We start from the raw sequence: 25,600 nt of genomic DNA, 5'->3' as shown, positions 1-25,600 counted from the left end.
GTCTTGGCACATCATTCCAGCCTGCATCCATCTTTACCTTAGGAATAGTGACGCAATCACATTTTGAAAATAGGTAAGGCAATTTCTCCACCTTCAGGCTATAGACAATTTAAGTCCCAGGATACACCATCTTCAATCCTACTCTCTGGCAAGCCCTCAAAACAATAATTTCTCTGTATAAATATAAATATTTTTATTTTGAGTTTTCCTTTTGGATATTCTCAATTTCTTTCTCAAAGTGTTTATAAGTAGTTTGCATGAAAGAAAGAAGGTTTCTCTCTGTTGCAATAGGGATTAACTATGGATTTGTGTAAATTAAGCAGTTCAAATTTCAGGTGGAAACTTAGAAAATGTGTTGTCAAAGTATCCGAAAAGAAAACCATGTTCTTGATGTCACAAGTGCATAACTCAACAAATGCAAAATTAGATAAATAGAGCCAGAAATGGCAGAAGAAAAGGAGTGTCAGCCTCAGGGGAAATTGAAGGAGACGTGCCACTCTCTGGCTGCACAGACCCTCATTAAAGGCATTGAGAAATGTGTTTAAGGACACATCTCAGCCTTCTGCTTTTTTCAATGTCTGTCTCTTGCCTGCTGTTTGTTCTCTTTGTTCTCTGTTGCCCATAATGTCTCTCCACCCCAATAAATACAATTAATAACCTTCTTGCTCACTAGTGTTTGGAACTTCCAATATTTCACCGCAGTTCATTTCTTAGGACTTGCTAACAAAAATAGATTTGAGTAAAACATCATTAGGGCCTTCTAGAAGCCCCAGTGACAAGAATCCTCCAGTTCACAATGCTCTGGGGCCATTCCCTCCTTGGTTCCATTCCTGGGTGAGGGATTCTGCTTCAGGAGCTGCTGTGAAGAAGGTTCCACCCTCCACATTCCACTTCCCTGGGTGTGTGAGCAGCCATCAGAGGACAGGAGGGCAGATTGACAAAGGTGGACATCAGGAACCCTCACTCTCCCTGTTGAAGGACATAGAGGGTGGCTGAAGGGGCAGGGAAGTACACAGAGACAAGTCTGAGCCACTCCAGCAAGGACCTGCTGTTAGATCATTTACATTTTGTTACAGTTCCACAATGTGGTATTTTTTGCAATTAGAAAACCTGACGAAGAGCTTTCCCCAGATCTGGCACGCCTGGCTGAGAGATCCTTGTGTGGTCCTTGGGGGGCTTGGACAACCTGCTAAACCCACACCTGCAAGATGTGGGTTAAAATAAGGATTATGTTCTCTACACAAACACAACAGGTGAATATTTTGTGTAGCTAGAATTAGAAGTCTGTGCAAGTAAATCAGATTCAGGCTGAAAAAAAGGAAAGTAAAAGCGTTCCAATGCTTGCTTCCATCAAGTAGAAAGGACTCCAACTTTCTTAACAGGTGTTTTAGCTGTGTTTCCTGATGCAGTTTATTGAGCGAGTGCAGTCTGAGAGCTTTAAATTGAGATTTATTTGTCCTTTTGCTAATCATGAATCAACCTTCTTTTAGATCAATTAACTAAATCACTCTGGAGGCAGCTCAATGCATTCTTTATGGATGAAAACCTTTGTTCTCTATTGCCCATAATATCTCTCCACCCCAATAAATACAATTAATAACCTTCTTGCTCACTAGTGTTTGGAACTTCCAATGTTTCACCACAATTCATTTCTTATGACTTGCTAAAAAAAATAGATTTGAGTAAAACATCAATATTAATACGTGCTTACGTTCTCCCTTCTGTTCTTTCAAAAGTACTTAGTTTTCACAAAGAAGTTTATAATGGTATTACTCATGTCACTATAAAACCTCAATGATTTTTTCAAAAACTTAGAAGTAAAAATATATGACTATCACAATGCACACTAGTGTTCTTTCTTTTTTCCACACAGCATGCATAAACCCAAAATAAATTTAAAGTTTCCACTCTGAAATTCCCAACTAGAAAACTCAATTTAATTACAGTATTTATTAGCACAGGAAAGTACCTGCTCCTAATTTCTTCTGCAGTTTCAGCAAGACAGGGCCCTTGATGTATTACATTTCCTGTAATAGTACTTATATTCTTCCTTTTGTTAAAAATCATCCTGAGATGATAATTATTCTAGCCGAGGGCCAGGGATTCAATAACAGCTGAGACAAACCACGGCCTGCCAAGAACTGGGCTGCTTTGCTCAGAGAGAGTTTAAGTCAATTCACATTTACTAAAAGAGGCCAGAGGCCCTCTGGTCACCTTGGAATGGGATCCAGCAGCCCCACGCTGGCCTGGAGTTGTGTCAGGAGAGCTCTAGGGTAGCCAAATTTTAGCATTTTAGCAAAGTGTTCTTTCTCAGAGGGTGCTGGGGCACTGCCCAGGCTCCCCAGGGAAAGGGCATGGACAACGCTCCCAGGGATGCACAGGGTGGGATTGTTGGGGTGTCTGTGCAGGAGTAGGTCTGGATGATCCTCATGGATGCTGTCCAGTTCAGCATATTCTGTGGTTGTGTGATTGTTTCTGCGATTCTTTTCCCTGTTTTTGAGGCCTGGTTCGTGGCACATCAGAAGTGAGGTCTCCGATGGCTGAAGGTCCAGGGCAGTCCCACAGGAACCCTCCTGATCCTCTGGCGCCTCCAGCAAAACTTGGGCAGCCGGCACCAACTTTGGCAGGAGCACAGACAAGATCTGACACCGATGGAAGATGATTTTGGGTCTGGGGGGTCTTGTTTTGGCAGAGTGGAGTCTGCAGGCTCCTCTGAGGAGAGGCCAGGGGATGACACAATTCCAGATGGTTCCTGGTCCGTAATGGCCCCTCCACACTCAGGGCGCAGCTGCAGTGGGAAAAGTGTTGCAAGAGACTCTAATTAATAGGAGTCTGGACAGAGCAATGACACATCTAACTGATCAGGTTACCATGTGGTTCTCCCCTTTATTGTTTTCCGACAGCGGGTTATATAGAATCAGAGTATAGTTTACTGTGACAGGGCATACAAAGAATGAAAACAAATCTTATTTATCTTAGTCTTAAGGCGGCTAAATTGTCAGTGCTACAGTTCTACATTTAGGAACCCACTATTCCCCGGAACACCTTAATGAGAAATATGAATTCTTGCTGGGCCATAAATGTAAATTTTTGCTGTGCCACAGAAGCCTGCAGGCCCCATGGGCCCCAGAGGCCCACAGGCCCTGTAGGCCAAAGGGCCCAGTCTGGAATTGCTCACTCTCAATCAATCCGAATATAAATCATGTCTTCAATCTCTAAGAAATTCCACAACAGAAAATGACTCTGAAACAGTGCCTGAGAGAGAGGTGTGAGGGGAAGAGGGTGTGAAACAGCCCTGGGGACAGCAGAGCCAGGGGAGAATGAGGAGAAGGAGGTGCTCCGTGCCTGGAGCAGAGACATTTCCCTTTGGCCCATGGAGGGAGTGTGAAGGAGCAGATACTTCACTGCACCCACAACAGAGACTTTGTAATGGTTACTGGTAAGTGATCTCCTAGTGTTTTCCTTGACTACAAAGCTCCTTTGTGGTGTTTCCCCTCTGTGCTGTGGAGGAGAGGGAGCGTGGGACCACCTGGGTGAATGTCTGTCCAAGGGCAACGCACCAGAAAGGAGAACCCACAGATTCACTTTTTGCATGAAAGTGGAAACCATTTCACTTTCCACGAAAGGAGGGTAAGAGAACACCTGGACTGCATGGCACAAAAGTCTCTCTGCTGTGAGGTGACCCAGGCCTGTCTGGTGTGGCATCCCCCAAAAAGGGACGGTGCAGCATCTCTCCCCATTCATCTGCCTTGCTCACCTTCTCAAAACTCTTCACTCACCTGGTCACCAAGACAGCACCCACGTGCAGGAAACCCTCTGTGGGCCAAGGACAGCCATCCCATTTGGATTTGTCCTATAAATCTCATTGCAGTGGAATGGCCTGGAGCAGGCTCGGTGACAGCCAACAAATCCAATTTGTGTCATTCCTGCTAAAATTCTGTGCCAGTGTGGCTTGGCCTGTCAGCTGCTGCAGGTAAAGGACGAGAAAATGAATGTACATCCAGTGCAGGATGAAACACAAAACTCCCCTCAAATATTGCTCATATTCTTTTTCCAGGCTAAGCGTTCATGTTCATTACTTCACATCCTCATCACTGCCCAAATTCTTTCCTCATCTGAAGTCAAATGCTTGCATTATGATCCTTACTAAGATTGCATTGAAAACTGAAGTGAATGTGGACGGTTACTTTATTGCTTTTTTTATGTTTTAGAAATAAAATTAATGCTTCTGTTGGAAATAACCACACCGAGGGCTCAACAATAATTTTTTTAAAAAAACAAGCTTTCAGGTCAGAAGAAGTTATGATTCTAATTCTCTATTCCACTGTGAATGAGGATAGAAGATAATATATTTGTTGCACAAAATTTTATGGGATTTCTAGGGTTTCTACAGCATTCAAAATTTATTCATAAAAGTAGATATGCAATGCATTGTATTTTTTATAACAAAACAAAATGCTAAAAATATCAGCACACGTTAAGCTGTAAAACTCAGAAATTAATAAGGTTCAATGCAAAATTGACATATATTTCTGGGAAGAAGAGAATATAAAACTGTGATGAAACTCCATATTAAAAAATGAATTGCCAAGTAAGTGAGAGGTTTCTATAATAATAATAATAATAGTAGTAGTAGTAGTAGTAATAGCACTGTTGGAAAGCCAGCCCAAGCACAGACCTCTCCATGGCTGCAATGAGACATCTGTATGAATAAGGAATTTTACTGTTTTTGAGATACTCTTTGTCATCTTCCTTTCCAAAAGCTATAGGGCTCTGGGGACTATTAACTTTTCCAGTTAATTAACCTAATTCATCATGCAATTTTAATGTCAAATGTTACACTATTCTTAACTCCCATTTCAAAGACTCATCCAGGAATATATTAATTTTCTCATTTAACTTGTGTATTTTATGGTTTTACTATTTCTAGGTATTCTTAGGATTATTTTTTCCTATGTCTAAAATATGAACTCTAAGAAATATTGAACTCCAGAGATCAATTTACTGATTCCCAGAGGAACAAAGACATTTTTATATATTTATGCACTGGTCAATGCCTGAGGTTGTATTTAATGTTGGTTTTTATCATCTCGTATACAGAATTCAACCCAGCATCAACAAAACATTTTATCTAACTCTTTTCTTTTTTAATCAATAATGACAAAATCACTCCATTTAAGGTGAGTAGCCTAATTTGATATATATTCTTACTCAAATACTAAAATCAAAATAGATGGAATTAAATTTTCAGTTTGAACCCCTCTATTTATATCCATGGCTTTGTTTGAAAACACATCATGCCTGTTTATTTAAATAGTTTCAAAACTTGATGTGAAGCTGTCCGAGACCAATTTTTGGGGGTTTTTTTGGCGGTTTTGTTGTCATTAAGGGTATAATCTCAACCTGACTGTGCACTGCTTAGATGAATAGTGATGAAAGAACCACTGGAAAACAAAACTTGCATCTCCTGCTTCATCTGCTCTGTACAAGCGCCGCGGACAGAAATATCAAAGGTAACACGAGCGGAAAGTTCACTTGTGTTCTGTAAACTTCCAGCATGGCTCTGGGGCACCACTGCAGCACCAAGATAAAAGCAGAGATGATTATCTGTTCCTCTCAAAGAACACTCTACCTGTGAGATGTCAGGAGGGTTTGGACCATGATCAGTATTTTGCAGATTAGATGTTTATCTGTAGTAGGTAAGATATTTTTTTGTTTAAATGAAGCTTTCTTCTTCTGTTTCTCATGTTTCTTTTGTAGCTCTCTTGTTGTTTGCACCCTTGATACAATTTATAACGTATTTGCATTCAGTTAATTTGTTTTTCTGAAAAAAAACTCCAGGAACTGGTTATTTATTCACTTCTCTTATCAAAAGCACTCATGTTCCAAATATTAATTTCTTCTTCTTACATCCGTACTTTCCCTTCTGAAAAAAATAACAGTGAGCTACAAAACAGGGATCTCTGGGCAGATATTTCACTGAATAGATTGAGAGTAGTAAAAAACATGAATCTTTTGTGATTAAAACCAATATCCAGGTTCCTATGGTGATGCAGTGGTATCAAATACTGCGCCAGCCCATGTCCAGTCCTACGAGAGCTTTCCAGGCTATAAACTTCAGCATGATAAAAGTGTTCTCAGACTCAAGGAGAATTTTCTTCCTCTCTGAAGACTTATCTCCTGGTTAGGCAGGCTTGTGATACTTGCCTGCTGGAAGATTTTCCCTTTCATCTACTTCTAATTGCTGCTTCCCATGGAACAGGAGCAGCAGGGAGCTCCCACAGGGAGCCAAGGGGGGCAGTGCTGGCTGACTGGCTGCTGATGGATCCGACAGAGAGACTACAACACCTTTCCCAGAACTTTTAATGCTGAGAGGAGGTGGTTCCTTTTGCAGGAAAATAATTCTGGAGGGAGAGACGCAGAGTTTAATTGTCCTTATTATCTGCGAAACTCGTAATTGTTTACAGGAAGTTTTCTCCTGTCCATGACAAACCCCTTGAGTTTGGCACTGTCACTTAAATTGTTCTGAAAGCTGCACATAAAGCTGTTTACAGGGATTTTTTTTTAATTCAATCATTATGACCTAATGATCAAGCCATTACAGCAAAATGCTAAAAGCAGAGACATACCAGCAGTAAATATAGCTTGCATCTATGCCAGATTTGGTTATCTCCTGCACTCTGTGTTATTGCTACAGTGAGCAATAATGTGAATCATCTGATTAGAGTCACTAACAAAATTCTCAACATCAAAACTGATGAAGTCAGTGAAAGCTCTGCCAGAATTTTACCTACTGTATTCAGCACAAAGTATTTGCATTTTTATGCAGTGCAGGATGCAATTGCTGCTTTTTAACCATATGCTTTTAAAAATCAAGCAAGCACATTTTTAGCAAAATGCATTTGGATTTACAGATGTTCCAGACTGAGCCTATGCTCTACTCAGGAAATACTCTTTCCTGTTATTATTGCATAAAGCAATATAAAAGTTTGAACAACAGTTGTATACCTTGAGCTGCAGTGACTGGATTCAGCGTTTATAGGTTAAAGCTCCATTAGGGAACCAAAGCACAGAAAAATTAGAAGGAGCTTTTTATTTTTATTTGTACTTGCGTTTTTATTTCTCTATTTTACAATTAAATTCCTTGTTCAACCACATCCACAATATTACAAAACATCAGGTATCTGTGGTTTTATTGTCAGTCACCCACTGTTTTCCTGCTTGTGGAAGTCTCTTGGCTCTGACACTGGTAATACCACAGAATAAACTGTTTCTATATTTAAATCTATAAGCACTACATGGTTAGCAATAACTGTTACAAGTATTGATTTATCTTTCTCAGTTCAGGATAGTAATTCCATTTTCTGATTGCAACTTTGCTCAAACATTAATTAGAAGATGTAGAAAAGCAACCCATTGTTGAAAAGTAATTTGGTGTGGTTTGGGGCTGTTCTTTTTTTTTTTTTTTTTTTCATTTGAAAACTTGCTTCGTGCTTGTAAATCAGCAACCACATTGAAAAGCAGCACACACCTGTGGTGGGAACAAAACCAAGTGATTAAGAATAAACTACTCTAATGTCAGCTCAGTAAAGACTTGAAATTGGAAAAAAAAAATCGGCAAAAGTTAAAAGCAAATATGCAAAAAAATATCTAGTTTCAATGTATTGCACTGCACAGCCCATGTGACAGCATTAGTGAATCTTAGGCTGCAATTTTCAGGAATACCTGTGTTTCCACATCCTTTTTCCTCAGTGCCCCACCTGTCTTAGCCTCAATCCCAGAAACTGCTTCACAGTTGGATATTAAAGATAAAGGAAAATTTCTCTGTGCCCTGGGTGACCAATGTCGTCATGACCTCATATTTGAGCTGCAATAAGGAGAACCAACCCCACATTTATCAGTGGTCCTGTTTCGGGAGGAAACAGGAGCCTTTCAAGCCCAGCTCTGCTCTGAGATGTCACTGAATTTTGCTTTCAGCTGCTTTTACACCCTTTGTAAATTACTTATGAGGCATTTCTTAGCCTTGAAATCCTAAACTGGAACCACAGAATTGAGCTGGACTGTCTTCTAGTAAAAAATGGCAAATTCACGTATTCACAGACACGCTGTTTTGTTTTAGGCATGGGTACAAACATACCCTGAGTCAATTCTGTTGATAAAATTATAGATTATTCATTAGTTTAACAACAATGGAATCAGTATTTGTGATTCTTTAGTATAGTCAGTTCAAAAGTACTGACAGAACTTCAAGCTGATTTTTATGTGGTGCACTGATAAGTACTTCCATCAGACACCTCCATAACTGGATGAAATTGCATTTACGCAAAGCTCCTTCAGGAGCAAATTTGATATCTAAAAAAAAATCTGTAGCAGAATTAGCAGCTCTTGAAAGTGAAGGAATAGAAAAACAAAATTCCCATCTTTGTCACGAGCACAGTCTGTGACTATAGGCTTCTAAAATTATTTACCATAATTATATGTCAGAAGAAAATGGAATAAAAGATGTTCTAAAAGTGTAGCTTCTGGAACCAACAGACAGAAGAGTTGTGCAATAGATACCTAACAAGACATAACCAAATATCTCCAGCTAATGGTGAAGTATTACAGTTTTGGAAATATTTGCAGTAATCAGAAAGCATCTTTCTTATCCTAACATGAGGATAATATTTCCAGTTTAAGTACCATAGACCACAATTATATGTGCCCTTAAATGACAATAAGCAATCTAAAAGCTTATTACCCTACAGCAGTGGTGTCTTTAATTTTAATAAACATAGAACTGTGACATGCTTGACCTTATAAATAATATTGATGCAATAATTTTAAATATTATTTGAATGTCATAGTGATAATAGCAGCCTAACTGGACCCATAATTAATACAAACTATGGAATTCTGCTATTCTACTCAGTGTCTGGAATAACACCAGCAGAAAGAGTAAGTGAAATGTCCTCTTTGACCGTATCTCTACACCAGAGTATGACAAATTAAAGACATAAATGTTTAAGTGACATATAGGGTACACACAGTCTTTCTCCAAAAATAACAGGAGAAAAATTAACTTTTCTTCATTGTGGATCCAGAACTATTCACTGTGGTATGTTAAGGAATTGACATGTGCTCCCATTGACTTTAGGAGTACAGGATCTGTATTTCAGCCAAGTAATTTATAACTCTTTTTATTAATAATGACAACAGACAGTATATCAGCTCCACTGCAATAAGAATCACTAGTTGCTCACAGAAACTCAGTGCTTATAAAACCTCTGACAGAATCCACTTATTCTGCTCACTACTGCCTTGTGCCTGCTCCTTTCTCTCATTAGCCATTCTCCTTTCTATGCTTCACACGATTTCTTCTTTCAGAGTCTTTTCTTATTTGAATACAAAAATCATATATATAAAAAAAACCTAAAATATCCACTCCATCAAAATCTCTAAGGCAGATCTCATATGCTGAGGGTTCAGTAAGGTGGAAAAAAGAGGTTTTCTCAAGTTTGTATGCACTGTTCATTAATGAGGTCCTAGAACATCCCCATTTGTAATAGCCACTCATTCTGCCAACAAAAAAGGCCACAAGCTGTCTGGAAGTGCTCATGGAACTCCATGCTGGCTTTTATATTCTCTGTAAAATCCAGATAACAACAGAAAGAAAATAGAAGCAAATATAACATTTATGTGAAATAAAAAGGTAAAGGGGCTCTGCATTATGCAACATAAAGGAACTAAAGAGCTGTAGCCTGTCAGATATGTGGAATTTAAAAGGCAGTGTAAGAGTAGCAGCAATGAAAGGTGATAAATTGGGAAAAGGTGTGTTTCATTAGTGTTAGATACACACTTGTTTGACAATGGAGTAGGCTGTGAGGCTGGATGGGAAGGTTTCAATTCAGGGGACTGCACTCAGGAATCCTAAAAAGATTACTGTCTCACACTCTTTGTCCCACCCGTAAGGACAGAACCTGCTGTGCTGCCCTCACAGGTCTGGTTTGCAGCATGGGGCTGCAGCCTCTTCTTTCTTTTCTTGCCATGGCTAGAATTATCTAACAATAAAAGCAGGGAAACATGTATTGACTACAACAGTGCGAAGGAGACACTCAGGTGTCTCCAAACATCCTCAGCCTTCCTGATCTGTGTGGCATCAGGTAAGGTTGACTTGGCTTTATAAATTCAAGCTCTGAGCTTCAAAAGGCCAGCTATGTTATTTCTATACCCCGAGGCATTTTGGCTGTGTTTTATGGCTTAACACAGAATTGTTCCTCTGTACCTTCAATAATTCAGAGTTTCTAAAGAGCCACTGTAGGTAGGGCCCAGCAGAGGGTAAGTGAGGACATCATGGCTTTGTCTTTGATGCTAATGAGACACAAGCATGTTTTTCCCCCAGTGATTTAACTAATACCTAACAGCATGTCACTGTCAGATCCTGGGGAAGACATCAGGATTTTTTCCTTCTGTACAAAGTCAGCACTGCCCTTGTTTAACTTACCTCATGTTTAAGTGACAGTTTCCCCTTAATATTTACTTGTGTGCTTTATATTTAAAGAACAGATTTCTACAAACAGTCACAGCAAAGATCACTAGAAACAACAAAGCTCAATCCAGAAGAGACAGCAACTTATTTATTCTAATAATTTTTAATATGAAAGTATTTTCAACACAGTTGATTTTCCCAAGCAATTTTTTGAGAATTACATACAAAAGTGCCAAAGGTTCTTTAAGTACTCAGGCTTAAAATTGACTTTTCAATTAGCATGACAATGGTGTCAGTGTTAATAACCACTAACCAGAATTAAAGAGGACATCCCGAGGCTCTGGGAAAACAAAATGTCTTGATGCATAAGGGTTTCAAGTATGGTACATACACATCTAACAAGATTCAAAAAAATAAACAAAAAAGGAGGGAAAATGCCTGAAATATGCAGGCTTTTCTAAACGCTTTCTTGTCATTGATTATCTATTTTTATTTTTCTTATTTCTAAACCATTATTAAACTTCCTTTTATTAACTGTATTGTGTCTCTTTCTCCACTGACTCGGTGGCCCAGCTCTCTTTTTCATTTCCTCACCATCCCTTGTGATTTTGTTTCCCTTCTGAGATTTTCCAAACCCAAGATACTCTCCACCCTTCTCTAAATATTTAATAAGATGTTCATTAGTAAGTGACTTAATTACTGTTCTCTGCATGGACTGCTTTCATGTCTCCAAAATTTTCTAAAATGTTATAAACACCTTTTTTTTTTTTCTTTCATCAACAAGAGTTCTGCTCTCAGCTTTTCTATTGCTTTTGCTTATCTTGGGCTTTACGCTCAATATGTTAATTTAGTTGTACTTAGGAGTGCCAGTATGTGTAAAATACCATAGAGTGGGAAAAAAAGAGAAGGGCTTATTGGTGTATTTGTTTAATATCATCTTATCTTTCTAAGAAAACAAGATAAGCATTTTTATCAGATCTATCCTCGAAACAATTCTGAATTCATTCACCAATATCAAACACATTGAAAACTAGAAGACATCTCAAAGACAAAAGGTCCTGGGGGCTCCATAAAAACCAGTGACTACAAGGAGTAGGAGATATAAATTAATTTTTGCAGTGAAAGAAGACAAGTGGATCTTAAATCCAGCTATATTTACTGGCCAGACACAACATCCATCCTCCATCCTGAGCATTTTTCCAGTGAGAACAATGGGAAGACGGGAAAAAACTAGATATTTGATGGGCAGAAAGGGCAAGATAAAACTTTTGCACAGGTCAGCTGTTTAGTTGTGTGCAGAGGACTGTTTATAGAGATAAATCTGGCTGTCCATCTGTCAAACAGGTAAAAAAATCATTCCAGAGTAAAATATTATCTGAGCAAAACAAATGAAATGAATTTTAAGAAGGAAACACACAAAAGACTGTGTGCAAAACTTATAAAGAAACCCTGACTTAAGCCAAACAATTCCCAGCTGATAGCTTCATTGATTTTAGGAGATGAAAGGCTTTTAATAAGGTGGAAAGAAAGAAAAAACCCATTTCACACAAAAGCTATAGGGAGAGAGTAATAAATAGGCATTTTTCCCACAGCCATGACTGAATTAACTTGAACTGTGTCCAGGTATCTGAACTCACTGAGTGATAAGCAAATTACTGAGAATTCCTCCAATTAATTCCCCTGTTGCTTTAGGGGTAAAGTTTGTTTTTGCTGTTCTGAAACTATCACGAAATTAAGTATTTTTTAGCCAACTCATATAATTACATTACTAATGTTCTTGGGTAAAAATTCTTGTATGGATTTGCATTTACAGAACTCCTCTGCAAAACATCATCTGTACAAAGATGCTTTTCTCTGTGGGCTACGTGTCCTATTTTGACAAAAAACCTTTGTGCAAACACTGAAGCTGGATTATAAGCACTTACCAGCAATTAAAATAAGGATTGGAGAGAGTCAAGGCACTCCTTCCTTCAAAAGTGTAATCCCATTTCTCTCCATTCCAAAATACAAAATGGAGCTCTGAGAACCTTTGCTGCCCCATTTCCACTGATCATCACAGACAGAGACCAGTGCATGTTCCAACCCCTTTGCAATAAATCTGACTTTCAATTTTCTTTTGAAAGGGCTTGAAATGCAGCAGCACATCATGGACAGGGAGATGTTGGAAGAAATTGCTATTCTCTGGAGAAATTGTATTTTCTCTGGAGTTAGCAATGTGCCTTGTGAAACACTCTGGAAGGCCATGGTCCTGTCTGCATCTAGGAGAACTGTTCCCTACAGAAATACCTGCTCTTTTTCTCCAAAATTTCCACCAAAAACATCCCCTCACTTAGACAATTCTGTATACAATTATTTAACTACTATGAGCAGCAGATATCCCTGGTACCTCTACCTTACCTGAAATTATTTCTATTTATCCAGTACAAAATATGTTGTATCTAGGTTTACCCTGAGAGCCAGGATTGAGAAATGCACCATTTTTGTTACAAATGTGGTTGGTTTTACAAGCACCATGTCTGTTTGCAAGGTACCAGATCACTGAAACATTTCAGTCCCTTTTGGAACCCAGAAGTGCTGGAAGGAAAAGAAACAGCCAATCTGGTGGGATCTTTGTTTAAATCCAGCTGGTCAAATCCAACCTGGTGACACTGCATATCAAAATGCTTTGCCTGAAAGCTGATATTTTGTTTGTGCCAGCGTGACAGGAGCGCCCTCACCCCACCCCACAATCATGGGGTTATTTGTTAGTTTTGGCCATCGGTTTTGGTAACGAATTAAAGTTTCACGAGTTTGTTTGCTGCATGAAGTTGTTTTCCTGTCCCTCTGTGACACCAGCTGGGAAGGAATGGAGATTTCAGCTGAAGAAGGTGCTGTGAGGTCACACCTCAGTATGAGATGGCTGTGTGGAAATTCCTAGTGCGGAATAGATGGTGAAAAACTGAAAGCAAGCAAAGAAATCTAAAACAGCCTTAAGGAAGGAATGTGAGACTTGATGAGCACAAGACACATCAAATACAGGCTTTTGAGCTGCTTGCTGTGAGTGTACCTGGGATCTGAACCATTTGCATTCTACTCTAGTCCAGCCCCTGGGATCCCACACGTTCACAGTCGAGCCTTTTTTTTCTTTACCGTTTCCCAAGCTGGGTACCAAGGAATTTTGACAGGGATACGTTCAGTTTTGTATAGCACAGACATGTGAGAGAAGAGATAGTCCCCCTAAGACCTGGGAAGCACACCTGCTCAGCAATTTCTTTTCATTTTCAGGCTTGTCACTTGACTTCATTCCAATGCATTCAATATATGTCATGTTGATTTTAGATCATTTAAGTGTCTTGAAATTTCATGTGGAACAAAGCCAACACATACCATACAGAATGTTTGCATTACAGCATTGAAGCTGTTGTCATTATCAATGGGAATTTTATCTAAATACTCTAAAAGTTGAAAAGCTCTGGGGGCTCTGGGGGCAGGTGGCAGTTTAATCTCATGGTTTAGGGCTTGTAAATATTCAAATATTAAATGAAATATGACATTTCAGAAGATGAAAAAAAAACAAGTTGACTTTACCTATGCCTAATATGCCTCTTACTGCTACAATAGGAATTCAAATTAAATTATATGGAATCCAAACCAGGAAAAGAAATAGCATTATATGAATAAGAAACCTTTTAATTTTTGTGCAGTATTCTTTCATTTCCATGGTATGGACATATCTGATCATGACATACTGAGTCCTGTAAGTACAAGACAGATTTATTTTATGATTTTGGATCTTCTGTTTTTCTGTTCGATAAATGAAGTTAGTAGTCATTAAGGAAGCTAAGCAAAAGAAATCTTCAGATAATTAAAAAAATTAGCTAAATCTAGCTGTTAATGTTAGATGATTTATTAAAACAACCATATTTGTAATCTACTTATTGGACTTAAATTGTACTTAATATTGACTTTCCATTCTATGGTAAAATATTTGGACACGATATAAACTTTAATTCCATGATCAATAGCTTCAGTTTAGTCAGAAATGTCACTATGTCTTAAGGGAGTAGGAGTTTATTTAAGCAAACATGAAGGTAAACACTGAAAGAGGAAATCTACTTTATCTCTCATAAATATTTTACTTTGTTTCATCAGCTGTGCTAAAGAGATTAATTGTTAGCACTGTTAATTCTCCTTACTCCTTACAGCACAGGAATTACACTGTGATTAGCAACGGTCAGGCAAAAGCAGCTATACCAGAATGTTCCATCTAACTTCATAATTGTTTATAGAGCTTGAATCAGGATGGAAAAACTTATGAAGATTATTGTGCTTTTTTTCTTTTTTAGTCTTCAAAAATAGCAGGAAGGCACCACCAACAACAAGGAAAACTCAAAATAGTCTCTCTGTGAGCTACCTTGGCACTAAGGTAAATTGTCAATTTCTGGCTTTTAAAGTGAGTGTGATCAAGAGCAAGTGATTGCTTGAAGGATTGATTGCTTGATTGTTTTAATATCATTCTTTAACTGAAATATTCCAGAGACTATAGCTGGGATTAGGTCCCAGAATTTGCATCAGGATGCTAAATCCCCCTCATTTTCTGGGGCGAAGAGAACTTCATGGTTTGAGATTTAGGACTCAGTGGCAAATGACTGATTTATACTGAGTTTTTCCTGTGGGAAAAAGAGTTAAAAGTATGTAAAATCTATGTTTAAACTTTATACTGCTAGGTTTGAAAACTTTCTGCTTCATACACCCAAAATTTTCCAAATTTTGACATAAATCACAATCAAAATGCACTAAAAAATGTATATTTAGTTATCTAAGCACAAACTGAAACATAATGCGAGTTGTTTGGCAACCTTATATCCTATGATTTCTGTAAAATATGAGTTCTGCTTTAACCAGGTCAAACAGAAGAAAAATTAAGTTTATAGAGAGATGTTTATGGGATTTTCACTGTTCATTTGAAATGTATATATAATATTAGTCTGTAAATTCACTATTTCTTTTTTAATTAATGAGAACTCACCACTGACTTGCTAAAAGAGAAGCACTTAATGCCATTAAAATGCTACTTTCCTCCTAGCAGGACTTCAAATCTCACTCTGTTGTGTGCTTTTGTCACAAGAGAAAGGCAAAAAAACCAGAGGAGGTTTCAGGAATCCTTATTTCCAAATAAACACTGCTGCAATAAATACTGCTGGCCTTCCCACTTACAGCACATTAAAATATGACACCGTACAACCTCCTCTTAACTGCTTGTAAAAGGAGAAAGGTTTGTGATGCTCAAAGGTAAGGCAAAAATGTATTTTAGGCGAAAAAAGAAAATGAAGACTTTTATCAGGATCTGTAAGGAAAAGCACATTAAAACAGTCAGGAAAGGTTGAGGCAGCCTGCACAGCCCTGTAGCACACAGAAATATCACCCTTAATTTGCCCATCTGTCCAACAGCTGTAATGTGCCATCTCTCCCCCTCTCTCTCCCCTAACCTGCAGATAATACATGACAGAATAAAAAGGTACCTGATCAAATGGGGTTTTACATACTTTATCTGGGCATTTGGGGCTGACACACAGCATTATTTCTCTCATGACCTTCTCCAAGCCTGCAGAGCATCTCCTCACTGCCTGGAGTTGCATCTGGACCCCATTTTGGAGCTTTTGCTGAGATGTCAGATTCATTACAGGCAGTTCAGAATGGCATTTTTTTGCTAATAGTGCTGTCAAGGAGACAACAAGCAAGGAACAGCACCTCAAACCTAAACAAGGGACATTTCAGCTGAATGGAATTGCATGAGAAAAATGTTTGGGTTTTTTTCTGAAGGCAGTTTTCAGAAGGTAATTTCTGCTGAATTCCTGATCCTATACCTTATGTACCTAATTCAATGTTCAGATCCAAGCACTCAGATTTTCTCTAGGGTAGGGATAACATTCATATTTTAAACACAATCCTAACATCTCGATCATGACTTGACAGTTTAGAAAGAGGATGAAAAAAGCAGTGGAGGCCATTTTTGGACACAACATTTTATCCACACTCGTTCTTTTGTTCTCAGAGTATCACAGAAGTTAATGAGCTATGAAACACTATCAGTCTTGGGTTATATTTTCAAGGCAGGCATGAATAATTTTCCCCACCAACTATTGTTTCAGGAAGAGGCTGAGATTTGTATCTACCATCATCCAGTGTTTCCTGTTAGTTGTACCATACAGCTCCCAAAATAAACTCTTGAGAGTACTTTTAGACCTTTTAACTAAAGGCAATTTGTATTTTCCAGACACTTCAAGAACTTTATTTTAGTAGATTCATAATTCTGTTTCTATCTATAACTCAGATACATGCAAGACAATGCATTTATTGCCTCATACTATTTTTATTCTCAGGAAGGAAGCTGAATTGAATACTGCACTGTAATAAGCACAAAATTACTTAACTGATGTTAAACACAATTAAAAAGAATACGTAGGGCAATAGGGGAGCTAGGAAAACACACTAAAATAGTTTTTATGGCTTTTCATTACTGCAAGTCTTGCTTTGCTACACGGAGCCATCACTAAGATGGAGATGAGCACTCACAGCCCTAATGCAGATAATTTTGTCAAGGTCATTAGGTGTTCAATAGTGTTTAGTAAAACTGGAAAAGGATCGCACCTGGCTGGCTCTGGGATGGTTTGTGTACCAGGAAATGGGAAATGTGGTGCAGATTGGTTACAGATTATTCTGGGGGATTAGTTACACTGCTTGCAGATGTATTTGCTAGGGGTAAAACTAGGCAGACAACAGGTTCACAATCATCTGCTATAAATTCTAATTTTGTACCAGGCACAGGCCTATCAATTTGTGTCTAATTATATTCTTCCATGTGAGATATAAAATACCTCAGGGTTTCTATAATAAAGGCTCATTAATGTGGATGAGAAATAATTCTGAAACTCTTTCTACCAGGGCTAATGTTAATACAGATTTTAATTGCTCTTACAGGATATTAAAACACTGATTTTTTTTTATATCAGTTTTAACCTAATCATTAAATGGACCCATTTTTGTAACCCTATATTTTCAAGTATTGCATTTTACACTGGTAATTGCGTCATTACCAGTCATGTTGAACCAGAGAATAAAAGATGAATGCAGAATGGATAAAAGGTAATATTATCAAAGATATGTGAGAGTCAATGCCCTTCAATTCGTTGTGGTTCCCTTTTCTATCTATAAAATATCCTTTTCTGGCTTAGATCAGTGAATATTCTAAAATATACATGTAAAAATAAAGCAATAACATTGTGAATAAAAGAGGATTGATTAGTATTACATTATTTAAAGAAATTTAAGTTTTTCTCCAAGATAAAAGGCAAAAGCAAAATCTCTCCAATACAGACTTATACTTTTAGAATTAAAAATGTTAACCTTTGATCTCAAGGATATAATTCTTCTGGAGCTACTCAGGGCCTCAGAGGGTGTAAAATAAGCAGAATAACATCCCAGACCAAGAGTATTTGACTTCAAGAATAACTAACCAGCAACTCTCTTCCTTGGTGTCCCATGTTTTATGGATGCGGAAGAGAAAAATATTATTTTGCCCACAATAAAAAGCAAATTCTCCATTGTCAAATTCCTCAAATACCACTGTATTTCAAAAGCCTTTTGGAAATGGCATTCAGGTATATATTTTGTACTGAAAAAGAATAATATTCGCTGACTTGGTGGTGATGGAAGAGACACTTTTATGCACACCTTGTCAAACTGCAAAGTACCCCCCTCCTCAGGACTGCTGTCATTTGAATAGATGACAGGGGCATTTGTCACAGGATGCAGCCTGGGCTGCACAGCCACCTGGATAAATAAAATGTACCATGGGCAAAAGGGCCTTCGTGGTTTCACTTTTGTCAAGAGGAGGGGGAAAAGACAAGGAAACCTGAAAGGTTCACACTCGGCTTTCTAAAGCACTCACAGATTGAAAAATAAAGCTGATTTGAAGAAGCAGTTTATGTGATAGAACTGTCAGTTCCTTTGTAAAAGGGAGCTGAGCTAACAATAAACTGAAGAATAGATTCATAAAACTGGGATGTGTGTTCAGAAAAGTGAGAGAGGGACTTACAAATGTACTGAAGTTTTGGTAGCACTGATGAGAAGCAGGAGCAGAGAAATACAATTCTTTTTTCTGTGATATTGTGCTTAGCGACATAAGAAATATATTAAGGTATCTTAAACAATTCAACTTAAAATCTTATCAAATATCCTACTCAGAATATTTCCTCCTGTGACAATTGCATGAAAATATCCTGAGGATGATACTTTAAAAAACATTTCTAGTGAAACTCTACTGGGAGTCTTGGGGGAATTTGCTGTATCTTCTTGCAGGCTGTAATAGAGCACAAAAGAGTTCTGACTAACGTCCATCCAGCACGGAATGGAACAGGTAGGACAGACAACAAATAAAAGTTGTGAGAGGAAGAAATCAGCCAGATATTTCACACACCACAATTCATGACCAACAGCTCTTGTGCCCAGGGGATTTCTGCTTTCAGGTTTAACAGCTGAGTTTTGGTAGAAGATCCTTTCAAGTGATGCCATAAACTGATTCCTCTAAAGAACTGCAAACCATATATTTGTCTAAAAAGTGAACTAGAGGGGAAGACTGGTTTTTTTCCCCTTCAGGTTTCAGAGCCCCTCTAAAAACCCAGTTGTGCTCACAAATGTCAGTGCCTTAATTACCAGGTGAATTCATTTCACCATTAACATGCCATTTAGAGGTATGCACCATTACCTTTCCAGGCTTCAGTTTAGAAATAAAATGTGAATGAAAATTAGATGACCTAAATATCCTCCACAATAAAGAGAAATGGATGGTGCTGGGAGGGTGACAGCCCAAAAAGAAGAACTGCAATTCTGGTTCTGCAATGAAGTGCTCTCAGAAATATCTCGGGGCAGACTCATCACTGCAAGAGTGTGACAGCAATCTGAGGGACAAATTTATCTCCCTAGACTCCAAAGGCTTTCCCTAAGCACCCAAATACATAAATACATCGTATTATAACTTTTAGCCTCAGATTTACCTTTAATCATCTTTGGAGACCATGACAGAGGGAGAGGGGGAAATAGGATTTATGACAACAGTCAAGTGAAAGCATTGCATTTTTTTAAAATTATTTAGATCATTTACAAGCTTTATTTCTAGTATTAATACTACTCAGGCATCCAATCTTTCTTTCTGCCTTCTTTTTAAGCATTGTTACAAAAAATCAGCCAAACAAAAATAGTAAAAATAACGTGGGTTTGGGTAATAACTGCTTCTGTTTCCTGAAATACCTTGGGTTTATATTGTTGTTTGGTATTTGTATTTCAAAATGACTTATTTCTTTTTGTAATTCTAAATTTTTACAAGATTCTCAAAAGCAATTTAAGAATGATTTTTCTAACAAACTAACACCATAAATGTATTAGAAGTCATTCTGCACGCTGTAGTCAGTTCCAAATGCACCAATTTTTGTGCAATATGAACAGATGTATGTATCAAATCAATAACAAACATCCTTTAAGAACAACAAATATTAAAGAAGGAATAATTTCTAATAAACACCTCAGTTCTGGAAAGAGCTGTGGCACTCTAATATTTATATTTGACTCAATTCTCACAGGCTACACAAAGGTTGAATGGGTTTAATACCTGCATCCAGTCCTGACTTCACAGTGGTTTGGCACAGGATTAGTGAAAAGTTGAAAGTATGTAAAATACTGGATTAATTCTCCCTGTTAACCTGAACTTTTCACACTTCTTCCCAAGAGCTCTCCTCATCACATCCTGGCCAGTGCAAGGTGGTTTTTCAGCCAGGAGCTGAGCACTCAGAGCCTGAAAAAGAAGCAAACAAAAAGCAGGTGTGACTTAACCAGGAGACCTAAAAATTCCTGTGCATGAAATGTCCTGCCTGAACCTGAGATCAGGTTGCCAGTTTTCAACACCTGTTACTTCAAAATGTATTTTTCTGGATATTTTGGGTGCCCAATCCCCTCCCTACTTTGGACAATTCCTGGTAGAAATTTGTTTGTATAGTGTGCTGCAACTCATGACACCCTTTTGTTAGATGTCAAAACCCCCTGCATTTCAGAGTAAAAAACGTTTTCCTTTTACATTTTTAATCATTCCTCCCTGTGAGGAGAATACAGGCACATTTCATTCCTACCCACCAGTACGGCACACACAGGGAAAACAATTTGAGTATTTCACATTTCTGCTTTGGGTTGGTTTTGTGGGTTTGGTTTGCTTGTTTGGTTTTCTGTGAGAATGCTTATATTTGTATTACATGTTCTTTTTTACAATCTCCTTAATTTTTGCAAATAAAAAAATATATAAATAGAAAATCAGAAACTTGTGCAGTAGTCAGTTATTTAAAAAGCACTGTCTTAAAATGCTGAAACCTATTTCTCCAAGATGAATTTACACAGGATTGAAGAATGGTTTACTCCTAATCAACTCATTTAAACTGGAACAAAATATGCCAGTGAATGCAGCATTTTTACCATTCACCACATGCCCATATTAAATAAAAAAAGGCTGAAACAAGTAGTAGTTTTTTTTTCCCCTGTCTTAAAACCTGACAATGCATGAAGAACCAGCCACCAACCATGAGTGAGAGAGATTTGTAAACCTTCAGGGTAAAGTATTTAATAGGATAGCTGTGGTAATACAAAGTTTTATACTTGATGAAATTAAACTGAATTATAGGAACTGTAACAGATTTTCTGCAGCATGAAAGGTAAATAATGAGGCAAAGAGTCATTGCTTATGGCCTACACTGATGTATTTATGTAATTGTCAGCTGGTTCATCACCCACATGGGAAAGATTTGAATTTTTAATAGATTTTAAGTTCTTGAACAGCTGTCCTACAATCTAGTGGTACTTAAAAGAGTTTATACATTTTCCTAGCTGCTTTGTAAGAAGATGTTTGACTAGATGTGGAACATTGAACACCACTCTGAAATGCATTCTGCGCAAAGTGAAAGGTACTTTTGAGTTAAACATAATTTTCTGCCTAAAGTTTTTTCGTTTTCATTTAAAAAGCAAATAGTCAAAGAGAGGTAGCTTGGATCTGTGCACATGCCTAACTCTGTGTGCTTTAGCTTCTGCTCTTTATTTTTAGAAACTGCTCAGTGCATAAAGATAAGAGGATGGCTCAGACCCTCGGTTCTTTTTAAATTAAATAGCCATGGTGAGTGTCGAGATAATTTTTTAGTCTCTCTTGATCAGAAAATAATTTGAATTAACACCTAGATTTTTACTAGGCTTCAGGAAATGGGAAAAATCAGTGGATCGTGTTTAAAAAACCAAGAATTGAAAGTATGCCCAATCAAAAGTACTTCTAATTATGCAGATTCTAAAGGTAAGTATATAAATTTACAAATAACCAGAAGAAATATTTAAAAACCAAGATTACATTTGGTCATGCCTCATTCTGAAACTAGGTTTTTTATTTCTGCTTCGGGAGACTTTAACTAAAGAAATTGTACATGTAGTAGGTATGTGTAATTTTTACTTCTCTGAACATATAAATCATAAGGACATGACTGTAAATAATAATTTTTTTTTTTTTAGAAACTTGAAGGACATAAGTGAATAATTTAAAGTTTCTTAATTCTCTGTGATGGATTCAGGTCATGTTTTCTGTTATACCAAATCTGATTGCCAAATTGTCAGCTCTAATGCAAATCTCAGTTTTAATCTCCCCTGCAGCCCAATTACAAAATCGCTTTTTGATCAGTTTCCTAGATTTTAGAATTATCAATTCATGATAAATCAAAAAACTGATGTTAAAATTTGCTTTCTTTTGTATGAAAATAATAACTACTTCGTGGAGCATTAATAATAATGGCAAGAAATTCTTAGAAATCGACTAAGACCTTCCCATTCCTAAAATCTGAAGATCCCCAAAGTTACACAATGCATTAAGGAAATGAAGAAACAAAAACTTTAATGTTCTTCTAGAAACTGATCTTACAGAAGCAAGGAATTAATAACTAATAAAGAGTACTGGTACAACTTTGTGGATACTTTCTGGACCTAAGCCATCATTTTGTGACAGGAATTAAACAGCATCTGGCAAAACACCTTGCCTGATGAGGGTAAGAAAAGAACACAAAAACGTAGGGGAAAACATTGATAATAAAGGGGACAATCCTTTTGAAAAGCAAAATGTTGTCAATTACCCGTGACAGAGACATAGGAATACCAACTTGATGAAGAGAATTATTATTATTATTATTATTATTATTATTATTATTATTATTATTATTATAGTGTACTTCATTGACAATGTGCTCCTCTCAGCCCTAGCACAGCCTGGATTCCATGTGGCCAACACCACATTTATTTTTTGTCACTGTCAAAATTTGTTTGGTGGTAGGATGGGACAAATTTTCCTGAAAATGTCAGGAAAAAACCTTACACTTGGCACTTGGTACCCCCTGGATTTACATGGTTTACATTATATAATCCACAGCAATCCCTTAAATATAGAGCATTCACACTATGTTGTGAAAGAATAAATAAAAAACCCACCCTAAATTGGCAGACAACTTTAAAATTATACTCCTATTAAATGCTTGGGATTTTCTGGCTTCGGATCTATTTCAGAAATGAGTTATCTGATGAACACAGAAATTGATGTATGTTTCCCAAACTTCAGAACAGAAGAAAGAAATTAATCACATTTTTGCCTCTCAGTTGTTATAACAATGATGAATGATGTACTCCTCTAGAAATGTTGCTGAATCATCCAGTAAATTGTTTGCTCTACAGTAGGTCTCATCCACAGATATGCTGACCTTCAATGTGTTCCTGACAGGCTCAGTTATCAAAATCTGTTTTTCTGGCACAAATTCTGCTCTTCCAAACCCGTAACTTGCTCATTTGTAAAAAAAAAAAAGGCTGCCAGTAATTGAGCCTGTTTATAACCTTTCTGTCAGGACTTTTTCTTTGTGTAACTCCAAACAGAAGATTGTTACACAGATTCATAATGATGCATTAGTGAAGTAACCCATTATCAATGTCATAAACACATTAGGAACCTAATTTAAAAAGAGGGCAAAATGCAACTGTTCTGCATAATGAAAGCTGATAATTCAGGAGAGTTAAGCTCTTCATCATTTACATAACTGGCTAAAAAGCAGCTAAAAATAAAAATTAATACCTAGTCTTTACCATATGATGCACAATTCTTATCTGAAGAGGTTTTCTTTCTCTCGCCACCACCAGTAACACAGTTTCAGAAAGGATGGCAGTCACCCTGGAAATGGCCACACAAGTGACCACAAAAATTCCATGCCATGGCACAGTCCTGCAGCTACACACACAAGAATGATCCTTCTGAGGTGAACATTCAAACACTCATTTCATTTCCAAGCCTACCATTTTTAAGCTCTACTGGATGCAGAAAAATTGCTTTTGCTCTTTGCTTTATCCACAGACTCTACCTTTACTTCCACAATCCCTGGATGCTTGTGGAGGAAAGCTGATTGCAAACAGCATTTGGGTGCATTTTTATCAAATTTCTTTGGTCCCACTAACTAGGTCGTGCTATTCTATTATTTCTCTGAAGTGGAGGGATATAGAGTTGTTTATGGAATAGAGTCCTACATCCAGAATGAACTTAGTCATTTTAATTTTACCTGGAATAATGTTCCTGGCATACTGTAATTGTTATAAGCTGGTCTTGGCTTCCAATTTTGACTCAAGCAAACTCAACAGGTCTGTAAGGCACGACAGACAAAGCTTCCAGGGCAGACTCAATTTGATATATGGCATTTTAATTCTCTTCAACTCCCAAAAGAAGAGTTTCTCCTGCTCAGGTGGGAAAACCATACCCTGTGGAGAAGTTGTAACACAGAGTTACAAGCAGAAGAAAATGAACATCAAATATTCCAGTGAGAAGCTTCACTGCTTTTCTGCAGCAGCACAACCATGGCTCCAGGGCTAACTGAAATCCATGAAAAAAGCCCAAGAAAATTGGGAAACAACACTGAAATGATGTGAAATCCTGATTCAGCAAATATATGATCAGCAGCTGAAAGCAACCTCAGAATCTGTCACTACAGGAAATGCCTTGGAACAGTTTTCCTTAACAACCTCAAGAGATGTTTTAATTGCACAGTTGTAGTCGGAAGCATATTCACCACATGCGAGAAGATCTGTTATATGCAAGACTCAGAGGGATGTGTTTTCCCACTCTACATACTTAAAATGTAAATTACACCAAGTGCTTATCATTTATCATTGCTTATCATCAGAACTGCATTATCATTTCCAGGCAATACTTTTTTTATACTTTTTTTACAACCACCTTTAATGGTACAACAAACTAACAAGTTTTTCAGAGCATTAACTCTGTAATTGCCTCCTTTTTTTCATGTAGTAACAGATGGGTGTTTATCTCTTGGGAGAAGAGAATCAGGAATCCTTTATTTGCAAAGCAATTTTCTCTCTCATTGTAATCAATACCTTTTATTATGTATGTATTAAAATCCAGTTAAACAGCAAACCCAAATGCATCTCTGTACATAAAGATAAAAAACTAAACTAAATAGGTGAAATGGTCAGTTCAACTTTACAATACAATGTGGTGCAATCTTTATGCAGAGGATGGAATTCTTATTAAAAACTCAGGTTTCATTATCCATATTTTGATGAAGGGGTGAGATCACAGGAGAGATTCTTTGCTTTTGTAAGAATCCCAAAAGCAAAATTATCAGTTTCCAATATTTACTCTTGTGATCATGGTTCGACAATTTTTCTACAATGACACAATTCTTGCTGAATGGTTGGGGAATACAAATTTTTGGGCTTCACTGCTGATGCACACAGGTTTGAAGAGGAACAAACTCATCTTTGTCTTTTGCAGTCCAGAGTTATATGCCTTGAAAAATTCCCAGATTATATTTTGAGTAATTTTTAACAAATCTGAATTACTGTGATATTTTACTCCACCAAGAAAGAAAAATAAACTTTTTAAATTATGATAACAGTGATTATTCTGTACTCTTGTACAAGCAAATAGCATAAATTGTTGGAGGGAACTAAAGACCACGAAAATGAGATGATTGAAGAATTTCCTCCCTTTTCTTTGTTAAAAATTTCTAAATCCACCTATCATGTTCTGAG

Source organism: Sylvia atricapilla, chromosome Z, assembly GCF_009819655.1.
Source record: "Sylvia atricapilla isolate bSylAtr1 chromosome Z, bSylAtr1.pri, whole genome shotgun sequence".
In the NCBI taxonomy this organism is placed as follows: Eukaryota; Metazoa; Chordata; class Aves; order Passeriformes; family Sylviidae; genus Sylvia; species Sylvia atricapilla.
This window is presented reverse-complemented; position numbering follows the sequence as displayed.